Consider the following 26960-nt stretch of genomic DNA (forward strand, 5'->3'; position numbering starts at 1 on the left):
TGTGTGTGTGTGTGTGTGTGTGTGTGTGTGTGTGTGTGTGTGTGTGCCATTCCTAGGGCTGTCCCTGAGCTTTTTTGCTCAAGGCTAGCACTCTACCACTTGGGACACTGGTCCACTTCAAGTTTTTTTGATGTTTAATTGGAGATAAAAGTGTCATGGACTTTTCTACCCAGTGCTGGCATTGAACCACAACCATATATTGCTAGCCTCCTGAGTAGTTAGGATTACACATGTGAACCACTGGCTTCAACTATAATGAGGTTTTAATGAAGGGGAGCTGGTGATATTCTTCAGTTCCTATTTGATGGTGACCTCCCCTGAGATCCCTAACATGGAATCAAAAGATGGGGCTCTGACTTCAAGGAACCAGGATGAGTCAAAAACAGCCAAGCAATGTTGCATTGACATACAGCCCGGTCTTATTTCTACTCACAACATGAGATTAAGGTGAGTCATTAGGAGCTTCTTTTCTTCCTGTGAGGGACACTGCTCAGACACACTTACAAGAGCACTGACAAAGAAAATGAACGTAGACTTCAAACTGATTGCAGCTTCTACATATATTGTAATCATGTGATTGTACCTAGCCTTGAAATGAACAGAAATGTATAAGTCTATCATGTTGCATGTGCCGATATTGTAGGTTGGCAGACATGTATGTCAGCAACTGCTCACAAGTGTGTTAGACCCATGGATGATGACTTGCTTTATCATTAAAAAAAGTTTTAAACTGGTAGTGCAGAGTAGGACTTGAATTCAGGGGCTGGGCCCTGTCCCTTTGCTATTTTTACTCAAGGCTAGTGTGTAGCGACCGTCTACTCGACCAGCGAGGAAAAACGACCACCACACCAGGAGTCTTCTCAGATCACGCTTTATTGGAGAGCCTTTTAGTTGTAGGAGAGCTTGGGCGCAAGAGAGCGTGCACCCGAAACACAGCCGCTTATATAGGAGAATCGGAACGCGGGTCTTTCTATTGTTGGTCGCCTGCCTTTCACCGTCACCAGGTGTCATGGGATTGGCTGGGGACTCTACCTGGCTCGTGCACGCGCACAGCCCAGGCGTCCCGCCAAGCACCGTCTGGGGTGGTTACCTCAAAGCTGCAAGGGAGTGGGCGGAGTCTCGCCTCGGCTCCCTACAGTTCCCCCTTCTTTGTTTTATGGCAACAGGTAAGAGTAGAGGTTGGGCCTCTGTCTAAGACATTAATGAGAGGACCTTGCACTGGTCTTCGCCTGAGGGGCGCCTTCCCCAGTGATGACCAGGCCCGTCCGATGCCTTTTTTGCAGAGGTGGGATCTTGGGCATCAACCCACTTGCAACCCAGCATGCTCTTCTTGAGGAGATGAGAACCATCTCCTCAAGTGCAGTGCACTTGCCTTGCACCCTGTCCCAAATTGCAAATTGCATACCTGTCCTGGTGCAATGGGATCCCCTGATCCCTCGGGGTGCTAAGGCTATGCAGAATGGTAAGGCTTAACTGCCTCTCAGGGCCGACAGCCAAATCTGGGGTGAGGATCCACACTCCAAAGCGGCTAATGCTTGCAAGATAACAACCTTGTCCCTTCTGGTTTGGGCTCGAAGGCGACAGACCAACCATAGGCAGACCACGCATCCTCCCAAGCAGCAGGCTAAAAACATTCTGACTCCCACCCGCTCTTTGAAAAAGGACACCGCAGAGGCAATCCAGTCAGTAAATTGTAACAGCCCACAGCATCATTGGTTTAGCTATCACAGGGATTGCTATTAGCACTGTTGCTAACAGCAGGAAGATCAGCTGCATCTTCAAGAGGGGGTTCTGTTGCAGTCTCCACCGGCCTGGTCAGTCTCATTGGCACCCAGTGAGGTACTTCTTGACTCTGTGGAAAAACACAAACAGCTCCCCTGGATCTCGTTATTACCGGATCCGGTCCATACCATTTATTATTAATAACATCCTTCCACATAACCATGTCTTTAGTATCCATGGAGTCTCTTGTCATATGCCAATCTGCGGCAGACTGATCGTTGTCATTTAGAATTTAAAAATTAAGGGTAAAGAGCGCAAGAGAAAGTCTTTCCCTGGGGGACGCGGACTCAGCAACTCCCCCTTTTTGTTTTTGAAGCATTTCTTTTATGCTTCTATTAGCTCTTTCCACTATACCTTGTCCTTGAGGATTGTAGGGCAATCCGGTGGTGTGGGCAACCTGCATTTGTGCGCAAAAGGCGCGAAAACCATGGGAAGTATAAGCAGGGCCATTATCCGTCTTGAGTCTAAGGGGCTTTCCCCAAGCTGCCCAAGCTTCTAAGCAGTGTATTCTGACGTGAGACACCTTTTCTCCTGCCAGAGGTGTGGCATGAATGACACCAGAAAAGGTGTCCACAGACACATGTAAATATTTCAACTTACCAAATTCCGTCAGATGAGTAACATCCATTTGCCATAGGGCGTTTGGTCTCAACCCCCTGGGGTTTACCCCCACATGGGGAGGATGAAGAAAGGTAACACAAGATTTACAGGCTTTAACAATATCTCTTGCCACATGCCTGGACAAATTATATCTTTTCCTAAGGGTATTAGCAGGTACATGATACAATCTATGAAAGTCTTTTGCCAATTCTACACAGCCATAGCCCGAGTTGCCTGGTCCACCAAATCATTACACTTTGCCATCGGGCCCGGCAACATAGAGTGGGCACGAATATGTCCAATATAAAAAGGATGTTTTCTGTTTAAGATAAGGGATTGAATCTGTAACAAAACATTAGAAATTGTACTGGCCTGCTTAACTGAAGCAGCAACTTCAAGAGAAGCAACGGCATTTACAACATATAATGAATCAGAAAATAAGTTAAAAGGTTGATCAAATCTTTTAAAAACTTCAAGCACAATTAAACATTCAACAGCCTGTGGGACATTCGGCCGAAAAATAAAGACTACCGGCTGTTTGTGTCCTTGAACAAAAAAGGCACCTTGTCCAGATTTTGATCCATCCGTAAAGATGGTTAGAGCATCAGCCAAGGGCTCCTTTGAAGTGACAACAGGAAAATACACTAAATTTTTGTTAACTATGGCAAGCAGAGGATGCTTAGGATAATGATTATCAATTACATTTGGAAATGAGCAAACAAGAATTGCCCACATATCCATTGTGGCTGCTAAAATTTCAACTTGCTCACGGGTGTATGGAATAATTAATTTATCTGGAATTTTTGCAAAGTGAATTAAACAATACTTTATACCCAAAATTGCCTGCTTAGCCACTAATTCAGGAAAATATTGAACAGTTTTTGCTCCCACAGAATTGCCGTGGAGCCACAATAAGGGGCCATTTTGCCAAAGAACCCCCGTGGGATAATTTTTTGTTTTTAATATACATAAATCAATAGGTAATTTCAAATAAACCCGTGAAAGTTGAGCCCTAGACAAAGCTGCCTCAACCTTTTGTAGGGAATTTAGTGCTAAAGGTGTCAGGGATCTAGAGGAGGTGACTTCAGGGTCGCCCTCCAAAATAGCAAATAAAGGTAACAACTCTGACCGAGGGAGATTAAGAAACCCCCTTATCCAATTAATATCTCCTGCCAATTGCTGAAAATCATTAAGTGTTTTAAGATGACCAGTTCGAATGGAAAGTTTTTGTGGTTTAATCTCAGTAGGAGAAACAATGGTTCCCAGAAATTGAACAACACTAGTCTGCTGAACCTTCTCAGGGGCAATAATTAATCCTTTATTAGCTAAGGTCTCCGTTACCTGCCCAAACACCTTATGAAGAGTCTCTACCGAGGGAGCAGCCAACAAGATATCATCCATATAATGGACAATCTGTACTTTTGGAAATTTTTCCCTAACAGGGGTTAATGCAGCCCCCACGAACAATTGACAAATTGTTGGGCTATTAGCCATCCCTTGGGGGAGAACTTTCCACTGATAGCGAGCATCTGGGGTTTCATGATTAACCGAGGGCAAAGTAAAGGCAAAGCGCTCCCTATCCTTTTCATAAAGAGGTATGGAAAAAAAGCAATCCTTAATGTCTAAAGCCAAAATAGGCCACTCTCTAGGTAAAGCAGAGAGCAGTGGAAGTCCCCTTTGGATGGGTCCCATAATTTGCATCTGGGCATTTACTGCTCTAAGGTCATGTAATAATCTCCATTTTCCGGAGGCCTTTTTGATCACAAAAATTGGGGTATTCCAAGATGACACTGAAGGCTCAACATGCCCCAGCTGCAGCTGTTCCTGGACAAGAGTTTGAGCCGCTTCCAATTTTTCTCCAGAGAGGGGCCACTGAGGAACCCACACCGCCTTTTGCGTTAACCAAGGTATGGGTACCGCACCTTCAGTGGAAGCTTTGTTTTCAGAGGCCCCTAAGAAAAACCCAAACCCTTCCTGTCCTGTTTAGGAAGTGGCTCTATCAGCTCCTTGCGTCCTTGGAGACGCCAACCAAGCCCCAAGGCTGGCACAAATCCTTGCTGTTTCATCATATTCTGACTGGCCTCAGAATAATCATTAGTTAAAGTTAGCTTTAGCTGTTGCTGCACATCTCTTCCCCAAAGATTGACAGGGACGTCTACCACAAATGGCTGCATTTTTCCAACCTGGCCTTCGTCTGTTCTCCAAGTCAATTCTTTTGCACTTAACTGTGGGGCATCGGCATAGCCCAGCCCTTGTAAGGTCTGGGAGGATTTCTGAGTTGGCCATTGCTTTGGCCACTCCCCTCTTTGGATGATGCTTCGATCTGCCCTTGTATCCACCAATCCCTCAAATCTTCTCCCTTCCACTTGGAGAGTTAGCATGGGTCTTTGGTCTAAAGTTATGGACAGGCATGTAAGGTCGACTCCAGTGGAGCCTAGCCCTTTATCTCCTCTCTCTATCTCCTTAGCAGGGAAATTGCCATGAAGAGAAGCAGAAGCTGTGCAATTCTATCCCCGGGAGAAATGGACACCACTCCATGGGGGACATGACAGAGGACCTTGATAGTCGCCGTATAGTCAGGGTCAATCACTCCTGGGAAAATTATTAATCCTCTCATTGTGGAGGAGGAGCGTCCTAAAACTATTCCTACAGTGCCTTCATCTAGGGGTCCTGTCATGTCTGTCTCCACAATCTGGACTCCCATCTGCTGTGTTAATACCCGTCCGGAGGTGGCACAGTGGTCCAACCCTGCGGAGCCTGAGGTTGCTCTTCTTGGCTGGGGAGTTGTTGCGGGTGCTGTCTGGGAGCCAGAGTCTGAAATGCCCCATAAACTTTCGGGCCCTTGGGACGAGGGCCCTTCTCTCCGTTTTTTGGCTCCTGTTCCGAATTAGTGTTAGTAATTTGGGGGATAAAATGTCCATTGATGTCTCTAACTGACCTGCATTCGTTGACCCAATGCTTTCCCTTTTTACAACGAGGACACACTCCTGGAGTCCTTGGCGGCCTGGGTATATTTTGTACAGGACCACCATTTTGTGGGCATTGCTGTCTAAAATGTCCCAACTGACCACACTGGAAACACCCTTTTCCTTTACTATCTTTTGCGGCCCCGGCAGCCGACAAGACAGCAGCTGCCAGCCCCGCATTGGTCAGGGGGCCACCTACTTCTCTGCAGGCTTTTAACCAAGCTTCTAGGCTTTGGGTTCTTACTGGGGTAATTGCCCTCTGACATTCCTTGGTGCTTTGTTCAAAAATGATTTGTTGTACAAATGGCATGGCTGTTTCCAGATTTCCTAATACCCGCTCGGCTGTCTCTAGCATACGGGCAACAAAATCAGAAAATGGCTCATTAGGGGCCTGCATGATTTTTGTTAGATTGCCAGCCACCTCTCCCTTGTTTGGGAGGGCTCGCCAGGACCTGTAAAAAACCTCGTTTACCTGGCGGTATACTTCAAAGGGATATCCTGTCTGGTCTACCGAGTAGATTCCCTGCCCGAGAAGCATGTCTACGGTCCAGTCTGGGTGCCCGTCACGGACATTTTGTCTGTATTGTGCTTGAGCCTTGTCTTGTACAATTGACCGAAAATCAAGGAACTGCCCGTGATTAAGGCAAGTACCGGCCACTTCAAACCAATCCATAGGTGTCATAGCATTAATAGTTAGCCTTCGAAGCAAGGCAGTGGTATAATTGGCCGTCACTCCATAAGTCCTGACTGCCTCAACTAAATCTTTTAACTGGGAGTAGGAAACCGGCTCAAAATTTCTTTCAGCACTAATGGGATTCTCAAAGACTGGGAAAGCGGCTGCTAATCGCGACCAGGTTTTTTCTTTTATAAAGTGACTCTTCCCTGCCGGCGGGCACGGCGGGGGTCCGACGGGTGAGGGGCAGCTCCGTTTCCTCTCCCTGGCTGCTGCGGTACTCCCACCCCTAGGGGGCGCCACCCTCCATATCTGTCTGCCTCGTGCTCCGCCGCAGCCTCTTCTAACTCTTCACTATCAGCTGGATCGAGCTGCTCTCCCTCCTCCTCTAACATTTCTTCCTCTGAGTCACTCACAAGATTACTATATTCTTGGTCCTGCCCTTCCACATGTAGGGCTGAGAACCGGTTTGCTTTTAAAGAAGGGCACGGGGGTCTCCTTGAGACCCGCTCCTCTCTGAAACCCTTCTCCTTTTGTGAGGGCTGCAGCCCCTCTTGCTTTAATTCTTTAGGATCCTTTTGTCTTTTTTCCCTTTTTCTTTTAGGCCTATTTTCCTCCCCCTTACTGTATGCTGACTCTGATAGACTATCCTGATGCTGCGTTAGTACTTTGCGTCCTTCCTGGATTAAATCAAACCCTCCCTCCTCGAGGCAAGTGCGCACCATCAAAAAGACAAGCCACAAGGGAAGAAGCAATGCAAGCAACCAATAAATATCTAAATCTACAGTGAACAGCATACTGGGGGATTTTTTACCGACGTCTCCTCTCCGCGTGTTGAGTTCTGGCTCCAATTCGGCCTCTCGCGCGGGTCCCGTCCCAGGTTCGTTCCCGGGTTTCGGCACCAGTTGTCGCGACCGTCTACTCGACCAGCGAGGTAAAACGACCACCACACCAGGGGTCTTCTCAGATCACGCTTTATTGGAGAGCCTTTTAGTTGTAGGAGAGCTTGGGCGCAAGAGAGCGTGCACCCGAAACACAGCCGCTTATATAGGAGAATCGGAATGCGGGTCTTTCTATTGTTGGTCGCCTGCCTTTCACCGTCACCAGGTGTCATGGGATTGGCTGGGGACTCTACCTGGCTCGTTCACGCGCACAGCCCAGGCGTCCCGCCAAGCACCGTCTGGGGTGGTTACCTCAAAGCTGCAAGGGAGTGGGCCGAGTCTCGCCTCGGCTCCCTACACTAGTGCTTTACCACTTGAGTCACAGCTCCATTTACCTGCTCAGGCTGGCTTTGAACCGCAATCCCCACCTCTTAGCCTCCTGAGTAGCTAGTATTACAAGTGTCAGCCAACAGTGCCCAGCTGACACATAAATGTCTTTTGTTTAGTGACCTAGGAAGATGGCTCAGTGATAGAGTATTTGCTTCTCATGCATGAAGCCCTGGGTTTGATTCCTCAACACCACATGAACAGACAAAGATAGAAATGGTGCTGTGGCACAAGTGGTGGAGCATTCACCTTGAGCTTAAAGAGCTGAAGGACAGTGCCAGAGTTCAATCCCCATCACTAACAAAAAATATTTTGCTTACATATGGTGGAGTTCCTTTCAATGTATATACTATTTTAGATAAATATGAAGAAGCACTTAAGCACCTTACATTGTATAAAGATAAGAGTTATGCATTTCTGGGAAGAAAGTCATTAACTTACATTATGTAATGGTGTGTGTGAGGCACCAAACGGTCTCTACATCTTTGTCATTCTCCTGAAATTTGCCTTGGGTGCAGTGCAATGTTCAATGCTCAGACCATCTCAATAGACACATTTGGCATTTGTCAAAAATGACAAATCCCAGAGTGGTACTGGTGGCTCACAGTTATAATCCAATCATGAGGTTTGCAATGCGAGGATTGCGTTTAAAAGCCAGCCTGGGCAGGCAAATCTGAGTCTCTTACGATTAATTAACAATGAAAAACTTGAAAAACAAAAAATGGAAGGAGCCAAATCACCAGTGGCTCACGCCTGTAATCCTAACTACTCAAGTGGGAGATCTAAGGACCACAGTTCAAAGCCAGACCAGGCAGGAAAGTCCATGAGACTCTTTTGTTATTGTTGTTGTTGGGTCTGGTCCTGGGGCCTGAACTCTGGGTCTGAGCACTGTTCCTTATCTCTTCAGCTCAAGGCTATCTCTCTACCACTTGAGCCACATTGCCACTTCTGGCTTTTTTCTTTTTGCTTATGTGGTACTGAGGAATAGAATCCAGCGCCTCTTGCATGCAAGGCAAGCCCTCTACCACTGAGCCACTTTCCAAGCCCTCCATGAGACTCTTATCTCGAATAAATCACTAGAAAACCAGAAATGGCACTGTGGCTCAAGCAGTAAAGTGCTGTCTTTGAACTGAAGACCTCAGGGACAGCGCCCAAGCTCAGAGTTCAAGTCCCATGACCGACCAAAAACAAACAAACAAATAAAGGATCCCTTGTAGGAAAGTCTGTAAGACTCTTATCTCCAATGAATCACCAAAATGCCAGAAGTAGAGATGTGGATCAGGTGGTAGAGCACTGGTCATGAGTGATAAAAACTAAGAGACAGAACCCAGGCCCTGAGTTTAAGACTGAAGATCTGAAAACACACACACACACACACACACACACACACACACACAGGAAGAAAAATTGCTATTTTAGTCCAAATGCACGTACAGATGTGCAGGTACATAAGTTTCAAAGAGGCAGAATCAAATATGATCACAGTTTGGAATACCAAAAAATACCATGTCCCATCAGTTCCTGGCAGAGAAGGAAGGCATGTGGCATTCCACCCTCAGGGAACTGCTCTTGGGGACATTCTGGGAAATCCCTCCACAGGAACACATCTGGACTACTGGAGAGTCAAAGGTGGCAAATTCCTCAAGAACCAGAAATTCACATTTCACTCCCTCCAAGGGGCCTACAGCTCCAAGAGGGTCTTTGCACTCACTCCCCAATCAACAATACCTAAAATACAGATAGGATGGGGAAGAGTGAATAGGGAGAATTAGTGGGGAGGCCTAGCGTCCCTGTGCAAGTGGTTAAATGGGAAAAGGACTGACCTGAGTAGAGACACAGGATATGCAGGTGGAAGTTAGGGAGGGGAACAAAGATGATGAGGGCATCAGTCCTACAGGATACAGACATGTGCAGACAGGGTACACTCCAGAAAGAGAATGCTGGAGGAGGTCAGGGGACAGGAGAGGGCAATAGAAAGAACTGATTGTAAAGTATGGTAAGTAGAAATAAGACTTCCATACTGGGGCACCAAGGGCCCTGGGTTCTATTTCTGACTCTACTGAGTGGACAAATCCCTATCCTCGCAGCCTCAATTTACCCCACCTGGGAGAAAAGTAGGAAGAAGCACAGACTGTTCTAGTGCTGCCACTGAGGTCACAGAGGAGGAGAAAGGAGAAGCTGCAGGTTTGAAGTAAACCCAGACAGGGGTGGGAGACTGGGGAGCAGCATTCTCTCAGCACCATACTGAGGCACTCAGTTATCTGCCTCCTAACCCCTCGGGGTGCCATCAGGCTGCCGATTATGGTGCAGAGCCCCACCCCACGTTGAGCAGGAAGCATAGGGCTGCCAGTAATAGAGTCACTGCCTGCAGAAGTGACACCTTCTGCTTCTGCACAGCCAGTCAGCCCCACCGGCCCTGTAACCTTGCTCCAAGCCTAGGCACATCCACATGGTGGCAACAGTAACAACTCAGCAAAAGAGTGTGGCCCAGGCACCAGGCCACTCCACAGCCCACCTTCACTTCTTCTGTTTACAGGCTAGCAACCCAGATGCTACCACTTAGTCACCACCTCAGGGGGGAGTCGCAGCCACCAACCCACAAGTTGGGGACTATGGAGTCCTCACAGTCAAGATTCCCACTTCCACACTTGTTAGACAACGAATATATCTGTTACCTTGGCCTTCTGGAGAGTTCCAGTCTATCTAGGTGTGATATGTGGGTCTGATATCAGATATATCCCTCCTCAACTGAAATGGTGCATCTTGCTCCTCCATGGCTCCCCCCCTTGCCAAGTGAGGTGAGAAAGAGCAAGAATTGGATTGTTGGGCTATAAGCCGTACGTGCTTGGTGCTAGTGAGCAGGGTGCCTTTTGGTGGTTCAAGTGTACCCCAGGGATCTATCCCTCTTCACAGCCTCCTCTGCGTCTGTGAGCTATCCTTGAGGAGTCGAGCTTCTCAGGCTTTGCAGATACTGCTGGAGCCCTGCCATTGCCCTGCCTCCAAGGTCTCAGACTCCCCACTGCTGTTGGCCAAGGCCTGAGGACACCAAGACCCCAGGATTTCAGTGTCCGCAGCCATGAAATGGGGTCCATGCTGTGATCAGTGTGTACTGTTCCACTAATGGGCCACAGATGTTGGGTGTGCATGCACATATATAAACCAGAGAGCATTGCCTGCTGCCTGTGACATCTGTCTGCCATTTCTACCAAAGTGTTAGGGAGGCAACATGAGACTGTCCTCTGGCCTCTTCCTCATGAAGGTACAGTCCCATGCATGTCCTCTGGACACTAAGTGCACGCCGATCCCTTCCAGAAACCTCCAGTTTAGTGTTTGTCTCTATCCAGCCCCATTAGGCAACCATCAGCCAGCACCAATGTGGGCTAGACCCTGTGCCAGGCTCCAGGAGGATGTACAGGAAGCCCCAAGCCCTAAGAGTTCAAATGACTGAGGGCTGAAACACCAAACAAACATGGAGTGACCCAAGACAGGCTAATGTGGTGAGGGCTCTGAAGAAAGACTTTCTGCACCACAGAGAATCTGGTCCTCCTGATCCACTGCTCATCCCGAAACTGCTTCTTCCCTGATGCCTTCCTGTCTGCCATGTTCCACATGTGCCCTCTTGATTCTCTTCTTTCCAGCCTGCCACTAATCCTGGTGATTTACAAGCCACAAACATAGATAACTCTCACCTCCCGTTTCTTTTGGTTCCAGGCTGAACAGTAAGGTCAGTATTTCTGACATCATAGCTTGAGTCAATATCTGTAACAAAACTTTGAAGGCTTGGGTCACCTTGGCTTGAATCCACATTCCTGGGGATGACACACAAGAATTAATCAAAATAGGCAGTTTTGGCTCAAACTTGTAATCCTAGCTACTCAGTGTGATATCTGATTTGCTATTCACTGGAAGAAAGTTTATTCTAGCCTCAATCCTTCCTGCGGTAGCTAATTTTCTCTCCTGAGCCCCTTTCCCTTGGTAAAGAAGGATATCCATGGGAACAAAAATGTAAATTCAGAAACATTTTTGCTAAAAGTAAACTTCTCTCTCTCCCTCAAGCTTCCCAGACTGGCAGCTTTGCAGTTTATCACAAATTTTGCTGAATGCCACTAACAATTATGATGCTTATCACCAGCTGTACTGAGTTCTTTATTACTCAGGAAGTTGTAATAAACATCATTCCTGTTCAGAAAATTTCAGCGCACTGTCAGAAGCATTGACTCGTGTGTCCCCATTTGAGCTTCTGTGTGGTGTGAGGGTGCATGCTGACATGCATTCTCTCTGGGAAAAGGATTCCCCTTCTTCAACATCAGGGCAAAGGTCCAATGTCCCAAGGCATGTTTGACTCAAGGCTATGATTTGCTTCTGTAACCTTGCTTGCTTGCTTTGGTAAACATCACCTATGTGAAAGCACTTCCTATAAAAATCCCCCCTGAACAACAAACAGGGCTGTTCTCTAGCTCTGTGAGCTGAGGACAGATGGAATATGGCTAAATAAAGAACTTCCAGCCAAATTGCCTGAGTGCTGTCATATCTTCCTGGGAAATTGGAATACTACAATTTAAATTGGAATACAACACAAGTGGCTAAAATCTGAAGACTAATCTCCATTTGAAGCCAGCCTTACAAGAAGGCCCATGACATGACACTTTTATCTCCAATAAACTACTCAGAAAAAGAAGAAGTTCTGTGACTCAAGTGATAGAGCACTAGCCCAAAGCATAAAGAGGCTCAGGAACAGCACCCAGGCCCTGAGTCCAGGTGCCAGTACTGGGAAAAACAAATACAACAACAACAAAAAAAACGGGTAATCAACTCTCCTGTCTTCCTTGTCCTTACTTCTCAGCCTAGTACTGTCGTTGTGTGTTCTGTCACAGTGCTGTTGACCAAGAAGTCCTTTGCACACAGAAAGCCTGCTCTTTCTTACCTGCACTGGCCACATCATTCATTCTCTATTCTCCATTCGATGTTAAACATTTTTTTGGGGCGGAGGTCCGGTCGTGGGGCCTGAACTCTGGGCCTGGGAGCTGTCCCTCAGCTCTTCAGTTCAAGGCTAGCACTCTACCACTTGAGCCATAGCGCCACTTCCGGCTTTTTTCTTTTTTTTTTTAATATTTTATTTTATTTGAGAACATACTTACAGAGGGGTTACAATTACATGGGCAGGATAATGCATACATTTCTTACCAAGCATTGCAGCCTCCTCCTTTGTTTACCCTTCAATGGCTTTTTTCTTTTTGCTTATGTGGTGCTGAGCAATCGAACCCAGGGCCTCAGGCATGCAAGGCAAGCTCTCTACCACTGAGCCACTTTCCCAGCCCCTCTATGTTAAACTTATTTGTTCAAGGCTGATGTTCTATGTTGGGTCTTCGTCCGTCCCACGAAAGATGGATGGGGTCTGAGGAAAGGTAAGTGTGGCGCTCGCCTGTTCCCCAGCCCAGGAGACAATCAGACGCAGCAGGGAGCCAAATCCAGCAGGTAGAAAACTCATTTATTAACAGAGAGCAGCCCTTATTAAATACAAAAAGGGCGGGTGGCATGGCAAGGGAGGAAGAGGAACCAATCACTGTCAAGGTCACACCCTATCATGCACCTGAGCCTTCATGGGCTGGTTAGGCACTGATAGGAAGATCAATTGGGCTCTGCCCACTCTACTCTCTCCCAGCGCCATCTTGGCTGCCCATGTGCTCTATAGTAAATTGGGCTCTGCTCACTCAACCCCCTCCCAACGCCATCTTTGCTGCCCATGTGCTCCACAGTTCTATTGTTGAGTCTCACCTCTACTGTATCTCACTTTTTGGAGATAAGAGTTTCAGCAACATTTCTTTCTAGTCTGGCTTCAAGCCTCCATCCTCAGTTCTCAGCCCTATAAGTAGCTAGTTTTATAAGTGTGGGCCACTGGTAGCCAGCAAATTTGACTATGTTTTGGTACCTTATATATGTAGAATCATAAATATAGTTTTTATTTTTAATATGGTTTATTTCACAGTATTTTAAAGATTCATTCTTGTTGTAGCATGGTCAGAATGTCATTCCTTTTTAAGATTGAATAATATTCCCTTGGCTGGTTATACCACATTTTGTTTACCCATCAAGAGACATTTGGTTTTCTACCTTTCTACTACTGTGTATAATGTCATGAATAACATTATTATCTTTTACATTGTGCACACTGTTGTAAAAACACGCCAGAGACATCCTTTTATAATAAACTGAGGTGAATCCCCCTGTGGCTTTCCTTCATATTAACTATCAAAGAGAAAACTTAAAGCCAGTGAGGCTCATATGGAGTGACCAACTTAAATATTTTTCATCCTATTTACAAGGATATTGCTGTATTCCTATATAAATAAATATCCAGCCAGGTACTGGTGGCTCATGCCTGTAATCCTAGCTACTCAGGAAGCTGAGATCTGAGGATTGCCAGGTTGGGCAGGAAAGACTGTGAAACTCTTATCTCAAATTATCCACCAGAAAATCCAAAGTGGTTCTGTGGCTCTAGTGGTAGAGTGCTAGACTTGAGCTGAAGAGCTGAAAGAAAGTGCCCCGGCCCAGTGTTCAAGCCCCATGTTCAAAAATAAATCAATAAACAATATCCAACAAGTTGACAAATCAGGCAAGGCCTTTGCAAATTTGTTCTTCTCTTCCCTGGAAACTTCTTCTACACCTTTGTGTGGACCTGAATGCTTAATAGTTCCTGTCTTTGATCCTAGCTTATCAGGAGGCTGAGATCTAAGGATCCATGTTCAAACCCAGTCTGGAAAGCCAATTCTGACAGACTCCTATCTCCAATACACTAGCAAAAAACTTCAAAGTAGAAGTTTAGCTAAAGTGGTAGAGCATCTGCCTTGCAGGAAAAAGCTAAGCAAGTGTATGGGACCCTGAGTTCAAGCCCCAGTACTTGTACACACACACAAAAGGAAAATAAACTTTGTTTAATTCGTTCATCTTTTCAGCAGCTAGATCAGAAGTTCTGCCACAGAAAGGCCTTCTCTGGCCATATGACCTAAAATATTAACTTCCTCTCAGTTCCTTGATTTTCTCTCAGAGCAGGTCTCAGTTTGGGCCTCCCTCTGAAGGGTGTGAGCTCCAAACTCACTCTATTTTATAACATCCTTTTCTCTAGCAGCACCTAGTCCCCATTATTGAAAATCAGAAAATTGGACCTCCTTCTGAGCAGAGCAGTTTGCAAAAAGAGTCGCCCTCTTCTCTGGGTCAAGTAGCCCTAATAGAGCTGACAGCTGAGGATTTTATCTCATACAACTCTCAACCACGGGAAGGTAAACTGAGGACCTTCCCAGGATAAGAAGTAATTCCTGCTTGAGCAAAATGTATCAATCAATGTCACAACAGGAAGGAAACTATTCAGAATATATCTTCCCTTCCCCTCTCCTCTTCTAGCTCTCAAGAGGATTTTGAAAAAAATTGGATTTAAGTGTGGTTATTTTTCATATCTTCCCAGAGTCACTTGTTCAAAGCTGCACACCAGCCCAGGTTGCCCACAATAGGAACTCCACCTTAGGAGCCCAGCTTTAATCTTGGACCTCTTTCATCACTCTTACAATATAGGATGCACCCAACAAGGGAAGGCGCTTCAGGGGCTTTATCCTCCTCCCACAGACAAGTTAGTTCCAGAGGGGAAACTGACCTGGCCATCGACTGAAAGTGAACCAGAATAGGATGAGCTCAGAGTGAGCCCTCCTAATGGGAAAGTCACAACCATTAAGTTAGATAATATATAATAAAGGGTTGCCTGTCTGTGGTGGCTCACACATGTAATCCTAGCTATTCAGAAAGCTGAAGTATGAGGACTGGGGCTTGAACTCAGAGCCTGAGCCCAAGGCTAGTGCTCTACCACTTGAACCACAGTACCACTTCCAGCTTTTTCAGAGTTGGTTATTGAGATAAGATTCTCATGGACTTTCCTGGTCAGGCTACCTTTGAACCACAATCCTCAATCCTCAGCCTCCTGAGTAGCTTAGATTACAGGTGTGAACCACCAGTGCCCACCTGGCCCCCATTTTTCAGATGTACCTCACCTCATTCTCTTTCTCACTCAGAACCAGCCACACACCACTTCCTCCTGATATGGGGTTTATTCCAGCCCTGAGACTTTCACCCTAGCTATTGCCTCTGTCACATGCCCCCAAAGCTGGCTCCCTCTCAATCTACAGGTCTTGGCTTCAGTGCTACCTCTTCACAGAAACCTTTTCTCTATGTATGTGGATTCTGGGGTTTGAACGGGTTTGAAATCAGGACCTGGTCACTGTTGCTTATCTTTTTAAAATCTTAAATATAGTATTCTACCATTTGAGCCACAGTTCCCAATTATGCTTTATTGCTAGTTCATGGGAGATAAGAATTTCAGAGACATTTTTTGTTGAGACTGACTTTGAAACATGATCGTCAGATCTTAGCTTCCTGAGTAGTTAAGATTACAGGTGTTAGCCACCAGCACTTGACTCACAAGGACTCTTTCTGGCACTCTCACCTGCACTATTTATCTTTATATAGTTGTTTCATATATTGGTTTATTGACTTTTCACTTGGCTTCCACAAATAAATGATCAGTTGTGTCTTGGGTAGGTTCCCTGTCTGCTCCTAGCCTACATTTTGGATCATTCACACCTGACATGCATCTGATGAATGGTGAATCTCTCCACCCACTGTCCCCTTTTACTTTCTTTTTTTATTATTTGTTGTATGGTCTTTGGCCTTGAAATTAGGGTCTGGGCATTGTTCCTGAGTGTAATCCTAGGTTGTTAATGTTAGCTTCTTGGGAGGCTGAGATCTGAAGACCGTAGGTCAAAGCCAGTCCAGATAGAAAAGTCCCTGAAACTCATCCCCATTTAACCACCAGAAAACTGGAAGTGGCATTGTTGTTCAAGTGGTAGAACACTATCTCCTACTTGTAATTGCTTGCAAACATTAGTTCCTCTGGCTTCAGTAGCCAGCCTTTGGATTGAGACATGATCTCTCTATGCAGCCTTGGCTGTATAGGGATTATCCCTCCTATAATTCGTTTTTGAGTATACTTCTTGCAATCTTTCACATCCCAATAACAGGTCCCTGTGCTCTCAACTGCTATTATCTTTGATGTCTTATAATACTCTCCACCACTTTCTCGAGAATTGCTCTGCTCCTGGGCCTGAATACTGCAGCATATTCTGAGAAGAGTGGTAGCTATTCGCTAGCCACACCCATCCTGCCAAATCTCCGCCTTAAATTATATTTAGTCTAATTATGAGACTACCCAGAAGGAAGGGAATATTCTGCTAACCGCCCTCCTCCAACCCTGCTTCTTAGTAGACAGTTTATGATCTCAAATTGTGGCTCCCCAGAGAGGAATCTTTCACTGCTGCTTAAAAAGAAAGACCAGGCAAGGGAAACAACACAGAATCCTGGCCTGGAACTGTGCTAGGACTGGGGTTCTTATGCAAGAAACAGAAGGGAATGGCAGGCAGAGTGGTACCTAAGCCTCTCTTCAGAGGTGACTGCTTGACATTATAAAGCAATTGAAACTCAGATGACAAGATGTAATGGTTAAGCCAGGTAAGTAAACTGGCTCTCCTTCTATAGAGAGAGGTAAGTTGGAAAGATCTGCAAGAGTTGGGCACGGTGGCACTGTTGAAGGTACTCTTTTTACTTGGACAGCCTAAGTTTTCTTTAATTAAAAGGTACATGCCCATGGCATAATTGAATGTTCTGTCCTGTATAGATCCCTGGATCTCATATGGTAGTACCTCATGTCACACTTTACTTTAAGAATGGTGGGTTCCAGCTTGTTGAGTCTTGGCTCATCAGAACACAGGGAATATTATGCAACTTGTTTAAGCTATGGGTGCTCCATTATTTGTTCAATATTTGTCTCTCCCTCAGGTCCTCAATTACCAGTTGGCAGTGTACATTTTGTCCTCAAACAGACAGTTTATATGGACCAACATATTTGGCCCTCAGAACTAGTGACTCTACCTGGATAACATCCTCCCCTCAAAGGGAAATCTTCCTGTTATAACAAAATATAAAAAGACACCTAAGCTCCAGATTTCCACCTTGTAGGCATATTTTCTTTTTCCAATTTTGGGGCTTGAACAGTGTCCTTGAGCAATTCAACTCAAGGCTAGAACTCTACCAATTGAGCCACTGTGCCACTCCCAGTTTTCTAGTGGATAATTGGAGATGAATATCACAGACTTTTCTGACCGGGCTGGCAATGAACCATGATCCTCAGATCTCAGCCTCCTGAGTAGGTAGGATTACAGGTGTGAAGCCAGTTCCAGCCATCATTTCTTTCTTGCAGGAACATTTCAGGGGTATGGAATAGCACAACACCACATAAATTTGTCAGCAGCTGCCCCGGGGAGAACCAGATGATTAGACCAAAATAACTAACCTTGATATTGCCTTTGCTGTCCAAAAGGATATTGTTGGGCTTAAGATCTCAATGTGCGATTGTGTTCTGCTGTAATTAGTACAATTTGTTTGAAGAATCTCCTGGCTTCAACTTTATATAAGTGGTGGGATTTTCAGATAGACTTCAGAAGGTAGCCCCTAGTGGCCAATTCCATGATGAGATATACATACTCTTTTTTCTCCATCACCAGGTACAACTTGATGATGTGTCTGGGCCATCCAGCCTTAAAAATGTCCATCTTATTCTCTATTCAATGCCTGGAGGACTCTCCCATATGACGTATTTTAAACTGCCATCTCGGTGTCTGTGAAGTGGTGATGGGACAGTTTCACTCAGGTAACTTGGTCAAGGAGTTCTTTTGTCTGGTATTGTTTGATGATCTCCTCGTCAAGCAGCTCGGGGATGATTCTTTGTATTCTGCGATCCTCCTGCTATGAAAGCAGGTAGCAAGTCTCCGAAAAATTAACTCAATAAAATAATGGGAAACCCGGCAAAAAGTAAAAAAGAAATACCAAAATCCAACCAACAAAACCTGCAACCAAACAGATCATCAATCTAGCTTTGAGTTAATCCAGCAGCTTACCAAGCGAGAGCTCCCAGCACTGTTAACTGACAAATGTTGGGGCACAGTGGCTTCCTATATACCCTACATGACCTATCACAATGGAGCAATCACAACTGTGCATAGTGACATCATGGGGGAAATGGACAAATCAGATTCAGACCAAGTGAGGTCAGAGAAAAAGTGGACCAATTACAGCCTGCCACCATTGACACTGTAGCTCTTAGGCCTCCAAGACTGTTGCTAGAGATTCCAGGAGGACTTGAGGTTGCTATGGTTATTTTCATGGAATTTTTGAAACCACTAAGACAGTGGTCAATGTCCTCTGACCTATGAGAGCACTCCTGCATTATATAAATTGCTTCTGTGGAGACACTAGCCAATAGCCTCCATTCTTGATGGCCACCTTATCCTATGACTTGTTCCAGGAATGACGCAGCACAAAGTCCTCCATCCTTCTTAAGGACACCTGTCTCCCACAATTTACTCCTGAAGGGACAAGGTCCAGGCTGGTTCTGAGCCACAATCCTCACAATTCAGCTTCCAGAGTAGTTAGGATTATAGGCCTGAGCCTTCAGTATTTAGCATCTCTCACTTTTAGAAGAAATATATTTTTTGTTTTGTTTTGTTTTAGAAAGGGTAGTTGTAAGGTTGGGGATTTTGCTCAATGGAAGAGTGCCTGCCTGGTGAGTACAAGGCCCTGAGTTCGGCCCCTATCTCTGGGGTGGGGGGAATGTTATAAAAGAAAGGCTGGTGTTAGATATGTCCTTTTCTTTTAGCACTTTGAATTTGTTGCCCTTGCTGCCTAATACTCTTTTTTCTAATGAAAAATTGGTCATAATATCATTGAAGATCACTTGTGTGTGAGGAGTTGTGTCTCTGTGCTTTGGGAGGACTGCTGTCTTTGAGTATTTAATTAGAATGTGTTTTAGTGTGGATCTATGGGATTATGCTAATTTTTTGTTGAGCTGCTAGATTCCTGCATATAAGGGTTCATGCTTTTAATGAAAATTGGGAAGATTTTGGTAATTATTCCTCCAAATACTATGCAGTTTTTCTCTCCTGTACATTATATATATAGATATATACACATAAATATACATTATACATTATACATACATACATTATATACATATTCACATTGTATATGTGAATACGCTAATATAAATATATATTCCTACATATTTGTATTATATATATATTTACATAAATATATTTATTTTTCACATAGCTTCTACTTTTGTGATTGTTTATGGAAGTCTAGATTCGTACAAGATACTTTGTCAGAGATAGAGTTAGAAGTTTCCTCTTTATATCTTGGTGAAAATAAACATTTCTTGGCAAGGATATTGAAGCAGGTACAATCTAGCCTTACTCTCTCTCTGATTTACTGTCTCTGTCAGGTTTCTGAGCACAGGACCATTGCTTGTCAGGTTCTTCTATTGTGCACTGTGATCTTTTGCAGTGTCATGTTCTGCTTCAATGGACACCAGGCCTGCAATTGGAAGAGGAGCTGCTCCAAAATCAACCTGCTTGGTGCAAAAGTTCTTCTGGAGTGGCCTTAGTAGATGCCCCTGTTCCAGGACTACCGACTGCTGACTGTGGACTGCACAAGCACAGGAACTTTTTTGACCCAAGTCAGAGGTCTGCAGTGGAGCCCGGGAGTGCTGCCCTGATTGTGGTTGTGCTAGGAGCCAGGCTGGGGGCAGAGAGACCTCACTGTGGCCTGACCTCTGGGGCGCAACAGGTTCAAGGGCTCTTTCCAGGAGACATGTGTAGTTGTAGGGAGCAGAAGCCGAGCTCCGAAGGCCCCTAAGCACATGCTGGAAAATGGAGCTGGGAGGGCCAGGCTGTCCAGGTTGTCAGGGGGCAGGCGATGAGCCTATATTAGTAGTCTTCAGGGTTCCAAATGAAGATCTAGACTTGCTTGCTATCTGGAAATGTCCCATGCTGTTGAGGGTAAAACTGCCAAGGCCCACAGTTAAAGGACAGGCTGGTGGCTGGCAATGGAATGTTGAAACTGGAGTGCGAAGACATCACAGTGGGCTCTGTGGGTTCCCTAACATTGCAGAGTAGGGATGCTGGAACCCAAGGAGATACCAGGCTCTGCTGGCTGGGCACTAGATAGACTTCTGGATGAAGCCTTGCTGGATGGACTAGCAGAATCCATGGTTCCACTCACCCACAGGCACATGAAGCTGCCTAGCATCTCCCCAGCAGATATCATGGGGACAGCAGCTCTCCCAACTTGGACAAGGAGGTTCTGCTTGCTAGAGGATGTGGCCTATGCTGGTCATAGACAGGAAATAAGCCTGCTGCTGGAGGAAGCTTTTGCCCCTTCCAAGGCTCCTGGATCAAGAGGAGCCCTCAGGAATACTCTCATAGAAAGGCTAGTCCCCACACACAATGAGAACATCTCTAGTTGGTTTGAATCTTTGGGGGGGTCACGTCTTGGAATGCAGTGGTATTGTAAGAGGAGTGTTATTGACTTGTTCAACCTGAATTGAACCTTGATTCTTACAACAAAGCCTCCTTAGTAGCTAAGATTATACATGTGATCTACTGGTGCCTAACTCCATCAAAGTTTTTAAGCCCATGGCTCTTCAGGGAAATCATAGCCCTGGGTTTCTAGGAATCAAGATGCATGCTAGGTACGAAAGACCTTTGAGCCTGGCATAAGTGGAGGAGTAGAGAGGGCCCCCATGTCACTGGGTGTTGAATCAGTACAATTGTTGGCATGAACATCTGGCAAACTTGCTAGATAGGCAAAGATCCAGAAGAAGGAAGCATCAGAATGCAGGGTTTTAAGCACAATTTCTGTGAAATGAAGATTCAAAAGGGAGAAGTGACTTCTGAAAGTCCCATTTATGGCAGCGGAATGAAGGAGAAACCTTAGTGCCCTGCACCCCAGGTCATGACATGCCTGCAGTCAGATCGTAAGGAAGCTAGGAGGCCTCCAAGAAGGCAGTGGCATTAAATGAGTCCTGGGATCATTCGCCCAGTGACAGATGTAAGAAGCCGCAGGCTTGGACACCACGCTGTTTATCCCAGGCTTATTGCCTTATGGTTAGTCTAGATGTCATAACAGCCTTGCTATAGATTCCTGGAACCAGAGACTGAATGACGCAGGACACTAAGCTCAATTGAAATCTGAAACGAGGACACCACCAATAATATCAAGGGAGTGAAGAGCAGGGGCCTGAAGCTAGGGACCAAGTGTAGAACCAGGCAGTGGTGGCTCACACTAGCTACTCAGGAGGCTAAGATTTTAGAATCGAGGTAAAATACCACCCAGGTATTAAATTTCATGAGATTTTTCTCGCTAATTAACCAGGGAAAAAAGTCAGGAGTGGAAGTGTGGCTCAAGTGGTAGAGCACTAGTCTTGAACCAAATGGTCAGACACAAACTCTATCTGACCCTGAGTAGTAAGGACTACATAGGAGGCTAAGATTTGAGGATTAAGGTTTGCAGCCATCCTGTGCGAAAAATCCATGACACATCTCTAATAAAAAGCCAGAAATGGAACTGTGGCTCAACCGGTAGAGCACTAGTCTTGAAAACAAACTCTAAACTCGATTCTCACTCTGAGTGGTAAAGATTACTTAGGAAGATGAGATGTGAGGATTAATTTTTTGTTTGGTTTTTTTTTTAACTGTATTTTTTTGTCTTTTCTTTTTTGGTTCTGGGGATCAAACTCAGGACGTTGCACTTGCTAGGCTAGCGCTTTGCCACTGAGCTACATCCCAGCCCCGTGAGGATTAATTTTTGCACCCAGCCAGGGCAAAAGAATCCATGACACTTATCCCTAGTAAAAACCAGATGTGGTACTACCTCTGTTATTGAAAATCTTGCAATTTCTCAGTGACTTTTATCTAGAACTTCTCTGTTATTTTCAAAGTTGAATGCTTCTTTTTCCTAATTCTGCATTCTGATGAATGTAAAATACACAAGATTTCAATGTCAGGTTTGAAATAACTCTCACATACTTGACTAACATGAAGTGCCAATGAAAGCATTTGAGCTTCATCTTCAATGGGGAAGCAACAGCCTCTGAATCATTTTTATTGATAGACAATTGAAACAGAAAAGGTTGACTTCTTAAAATATGCTTTTTATTGTAAAAATTCTGTACAGAGGGGTTACAGTTACATGAGCAAGGTAATGAGTATATTTCCTATCAAGCATTGTTGCCTCCTCCTTTGTTTTTCCCCTACCATCCCTCCCCTCCCACCTCCACAACTACAATTCCCCACACCCCCCATAAATGGTAAAGTTCAGTTTTCAACATAGTGTCTTGTATATCTCATTGTTACAATGGATCAACCTATATGCCTATTTAAGCATTTTCCCTTCCCAAATTATAGAACTATATATACAAGATGCAGAGTATCGACAAGAAAAACAGTGAATACATGGGTTATACCATGGAGGAGGAACAGACAAAGAAAAAATCACATGGTACAGAAAGGCTTGGAAAAATTTATACTAAGGGAAGTAAACCAGCCACAAAGAAACATAGGGTCCACTGTTTCCCTTATTTGCAATGACTAGTATATATCTGGGACAACCAAAAAAGGTCAAAAGCTATGTACATACAACCAGATAAGATGATGTTAAGCAAAATAAATCCCAAGATAGGGACACAAGTATTTTTTTTTACTTTCTTGTTATTGTTTCTAACGTATTTATAAGAGGTTAACATTTTAATGAACAGTGATATTCTGCAACTTTATCAATCAACTTCATTTCTTTCACATGTGCCCAAATTGGAGGGCTTTTTCAAGAAGATAAAAACAGAAAGAATAGGAAAATTATCGGTAGACTTCTATCTGGAGAATGGACTCATTTTATAATCAAGGAACAAAAGAATATTTCAGTGAGGAGGATATTTTTCAAAAAATCAGGGAAAGCATGAATAAAGGAAAAATGTAACAGAAGACATGTATTCTTTGCATTCTAATGCTAGGTTTATTCAATAGAATATCTTTATTGTACCCAGCAAAGCATAAACACAACCTTACTTAAAATGCTACAAAGTTACAAAACACAAAATTTATAATAGTATATGTACACTGCTATGTATATAGTATATATATAGCATATATATAGTATATATATATATAGCATGTACTATATATACTATATACAAGTATATACTATATCTATACTATACAGATATAGTATATACATAGTAGTGTAAATAAAATAAAGGCAAAAGAGAAATGGAGAGATGCAGAGTGAGTGAGCAAGAGAGAGAGAGAGAGAGAGAGAGAGAGAGAGAGAGAGAGAGAGAGAGAGAGAGAGAGAGAGAGAGAGAGAGAGAGAGAGGGCAATATACATATTGCCAAGGCAAACCTGCAATACCATGAATGGCAGGCAAAATGGGGTGGGGGCAAGCTTTGATAGGGGCAGCTTTGGCTCAACTTCTCTCCAATTTCAGAGTAAACACAAGGTAAAGGACCTGGTTAACAGACCCATTCATAGCAACAAACACGGTGTGGGATTCTCTCAGGGTAGAAGGGGGTCAAGCAGGGACAAGGGCCAGGCATAACAGGAAGAGCAGCTTTGTCCTTTTTCCCTGAAAGCCTCTGCCTTGAACCACCAGCAAGGGCATCCCTAGATTGCCAGTCTATACCCAGTAATCAGTGGCAAGTTGGGAATCACCAAACACTTTATGAATGGAGAAGGAATGAACTTTCTAGCCAGAAAATTACAGGCCACCTTTTTCAACAGACCCCCAAATCCACAAAAATTTTGGAGCCAGAACTGGGCTGCAGATGAACTGTCTCATCTGCTGCCTTCCCCAATATGGGATCTTTTCTTACAGCCCCTCCTGGGCTAGTGAAGTGACAAATCTGACCTGAGTTATAGGGGGAGCATCAGGTCCCTTCTTATCCGGTGGAGTTGGAGCTGAAGCTGGGGCTGTAGCCCAGGGAATAGGGGCTTTGTCTGGGGAATACTGGGCTTCAAGGGTATGATCTCCTGCATGTTGTATTTGTAGCGGTGCATGGTCTGCTCTGGTGCCTTAGCAAAGAAGGACTGGGGAGCTGGGGCACTGCTGGAAGCAGACATGCAGCTGCTGGGCTACACTGGAACTTCATGAGAAATAGCTGGAGTAGCTGCAGCTACTTGGTCTGGCTGCGCCAGACCAAGACCCAGGGTCATGGCTCCCGCTAGAATCACTCCTTCACTCAGCCCTGCTGAGGTACTTCCTGCTTGGCTAATTGTGGACATTTAATCTGTAGAGGGATCCTCTGACTTCTTTTCAGAGCAGCCTTGCCTGTATTAGAAGAAGGAGTCATCTCCCTGCCATCCCCACCTCCTCCCACTCTCCTCAGCCTATGGGGCTGAGACAGTGCTCAATGGAACAGAATTTTGACCCCATTCCAAAACAGTCCCTCAGAGCACTATTACAAAGTAGGAGCATAGATCTGCTGGAAGTGGACAAGCTCCTCATCCAGGAAGAGAACTGGTATTCAAATAAAATAAGAAGATATTTGAAGTCACAATTGCCATCAGTCACGAATTTCCCTTAGGTAGTGAATTATTGAATGTTACAGAAGTGATAGCTCCCTTCAAGCCCTTTATCGAGCTTAGAGAATGTGTTCAAATGAAGATTTCTCCAGGCTTTCCTGTAAACTTAGATAGACCTGTGCTTCCCAGGATCACAGCCACTGTGACTTTCAACAGTTTTGAGATGATGTAGTTGATGGCTCTATCTTTACCATATCAGATAACTACAAAGACCCCCCCAACCATTGTCCTGACCTTTAACATAAAAAAAGATGCTATTCACCAAGAACAAGGAACGTAGAGACTCCTAGAATTAAATTCAAAAAGAAGGGACAAATGCTTTCAATAAATGGATTCACATATTGAAGTGACACATCAGTAATAGAATTGGAAGAAATGGGCCTCTAATATGAATTTTATCAAGTATTCTGATGAGCCATTTTCAGTGTTTTAAAAAAGAATTCTTTATGTGTAATTGTTTGATCTGCAGCTACCAGTGGCGTGATTTGTTTTTAAAGATTTTTATTGTACTTGTTGAAATATACATGCATATGTGTGTATGTATGTATGTGTGTGTATGTATGTAATCTACTTATCCATTTATCTTAAATACTCCCAGACCATTCATGTAAGTCAAATGTCTTAAGATATATGAAACCCTTTAAAACTCATCATCTCACATTCATTGGGCACCAATATTGTTTCACTTCATTTTCATAAAATGTAAACTTTGAAACATTGTGTATAGTTTAGTAATTTGAATGTTTGTTCAATATAAAGAACTAGACGGAATGAGATTTCCTGTAGATGAATAAACCAAATGGTAATCATTAATAATAGTATTTATCTGTCGCTATACATTTCAGAATGCTTGTTCACAATCCAGGGAATGAGGTACCTTTTTTAGCCCCTAAGAGCACTCAATTGGGGTGCTATTTGTGTTTACCTGAATTATTTTTTCAATGGTAAATATTACTAATCTTCCTTTCAGAGAACCACTAATTTTGCTTTCTACATTAAGTGTTCCTGTTCATAATAAGGTATATTGAGAATGTAGAAAATCCTCCAAGTCTCAGTTCTTCAAATAATTTCCAAGTTTTAAATTTGCTTCTTCAAAGGTGCATATAAGTTTGATTAGTATGTTATTCAAAGAATATGGGTTCATTGGTATCAATTATATTTTAAAACACATATATTAGATAGCATGTAATATAGGTTTTCAATTTTTAAACAAATCTAATTTGCTAAAATTATATTTTACAAGTTATAAAGTTCAGAAGTGCATACAAGATTAAGAGTTCCCATTTTATTCTAGTCCTGTTTGTTTTTGCCAGTCCAAGGGCTTGACCTTAGATCATGGGCACTGCTCCTGAGCTTCTTTTGCTCAAGGCTAGTGCTCTACCACTTGAGGCACAGCACCATTTCTGGCTTTTTTGTGGTACTGAGGAATCAAATTCAAGGCTTCATGCATACTAAGCAAGCACTCTATCACTAAGCCACATTCCCAACCCAAGGTTCTATTTTCTTAAGTCACAGGTCAAAATCATGCACTCGCTTTTACACATACAAATGTTCATATTTATTAGAAGTTGGTTTGAAGATCCAAGAATGAGATAAATTGGGAGTATTATATGTAAGAGTTATACAATGTTGCGTCATATTATGGAGATTAGCTCAATGATTTCTTTTGTAGTAATGAGTGTGTCAAGAATTATTTTCTTAGTGATTAGTAGTTAACATTGGTCTGGTCAGAACATGCTAGAAAATCTTTCCAAAGATAGGTGGAGGTATATAATGGATACTCCCATTATTTAGTTTCTAGCTGTGCACTGGTGTCTCATGCCTGTGAACCTAGGTACTCAGGAGTTGAAATCTATGGATTGCAGTTCAAGGCCAACACAGGCAGATTCTTATGTCTAGTTAATCCCAGAAAAAGCCAGCAGTGGCACTTTGGCTCAAGTGGTAGAGTGCTAGCCTTAAGCAAAATGTAGGTCAGGGACAGTGCCCTGGTGAGAATTAGAGATGCAGGACTATAAAAATAAAATAAAATAAAATAGTTTCTTTGAATCTTTAGCTGGATTACTACAATAGAAGACCCGTGGTTAGAGAAAGCTGAGCTCAATATCTACCTTAAAGTTGATGGTGAGAGAAACATCCTCTTTCTATGCCTCATAGCCTATCAGC

General features: G+C 44.1%; 1 long non-coding RNA gene across 1 annotated transcript; it reads right to left on the reverse strand.

The window, feature by feature from the left end:
- Positions 1-1468: 1468 nt before the first annotated feature.
- LOC138835959 (uncharacterized) lies at positions 1469-18297 on the reverse strand. Its single transcript, XR_011374820.1, has 3 exons — positions 17680-18297; positions 10979-11098; positions 1469-1852 (listed from the first exon to the last, which is right to left on the reverse strand). It is a non-coding gene; the product is annotated as an uncharacterized lncRNA (long non-coding RNA).
- Positions 18298-26960: the final 8663 nt, after the last annotated feature.

Source organism: Dipodomys merriami, unplaced genomic scaffold (assembly GCF_024711535.1).
Source record: "Dipodomys merriami isolate MVZ:Mamm:240054 unplaced genomic scaffold, mDipMer1.0.p SCAF_2422, whole genome shotgun sequence".
In the NCBI taxonomy this organism is placed as follows: domain Eukaryota; kingdom Metazoa; phylum Chordata; class Mammalia; order Rodentia; family Heteromyidae; genus Dipodomys; species Dipodomys merriami.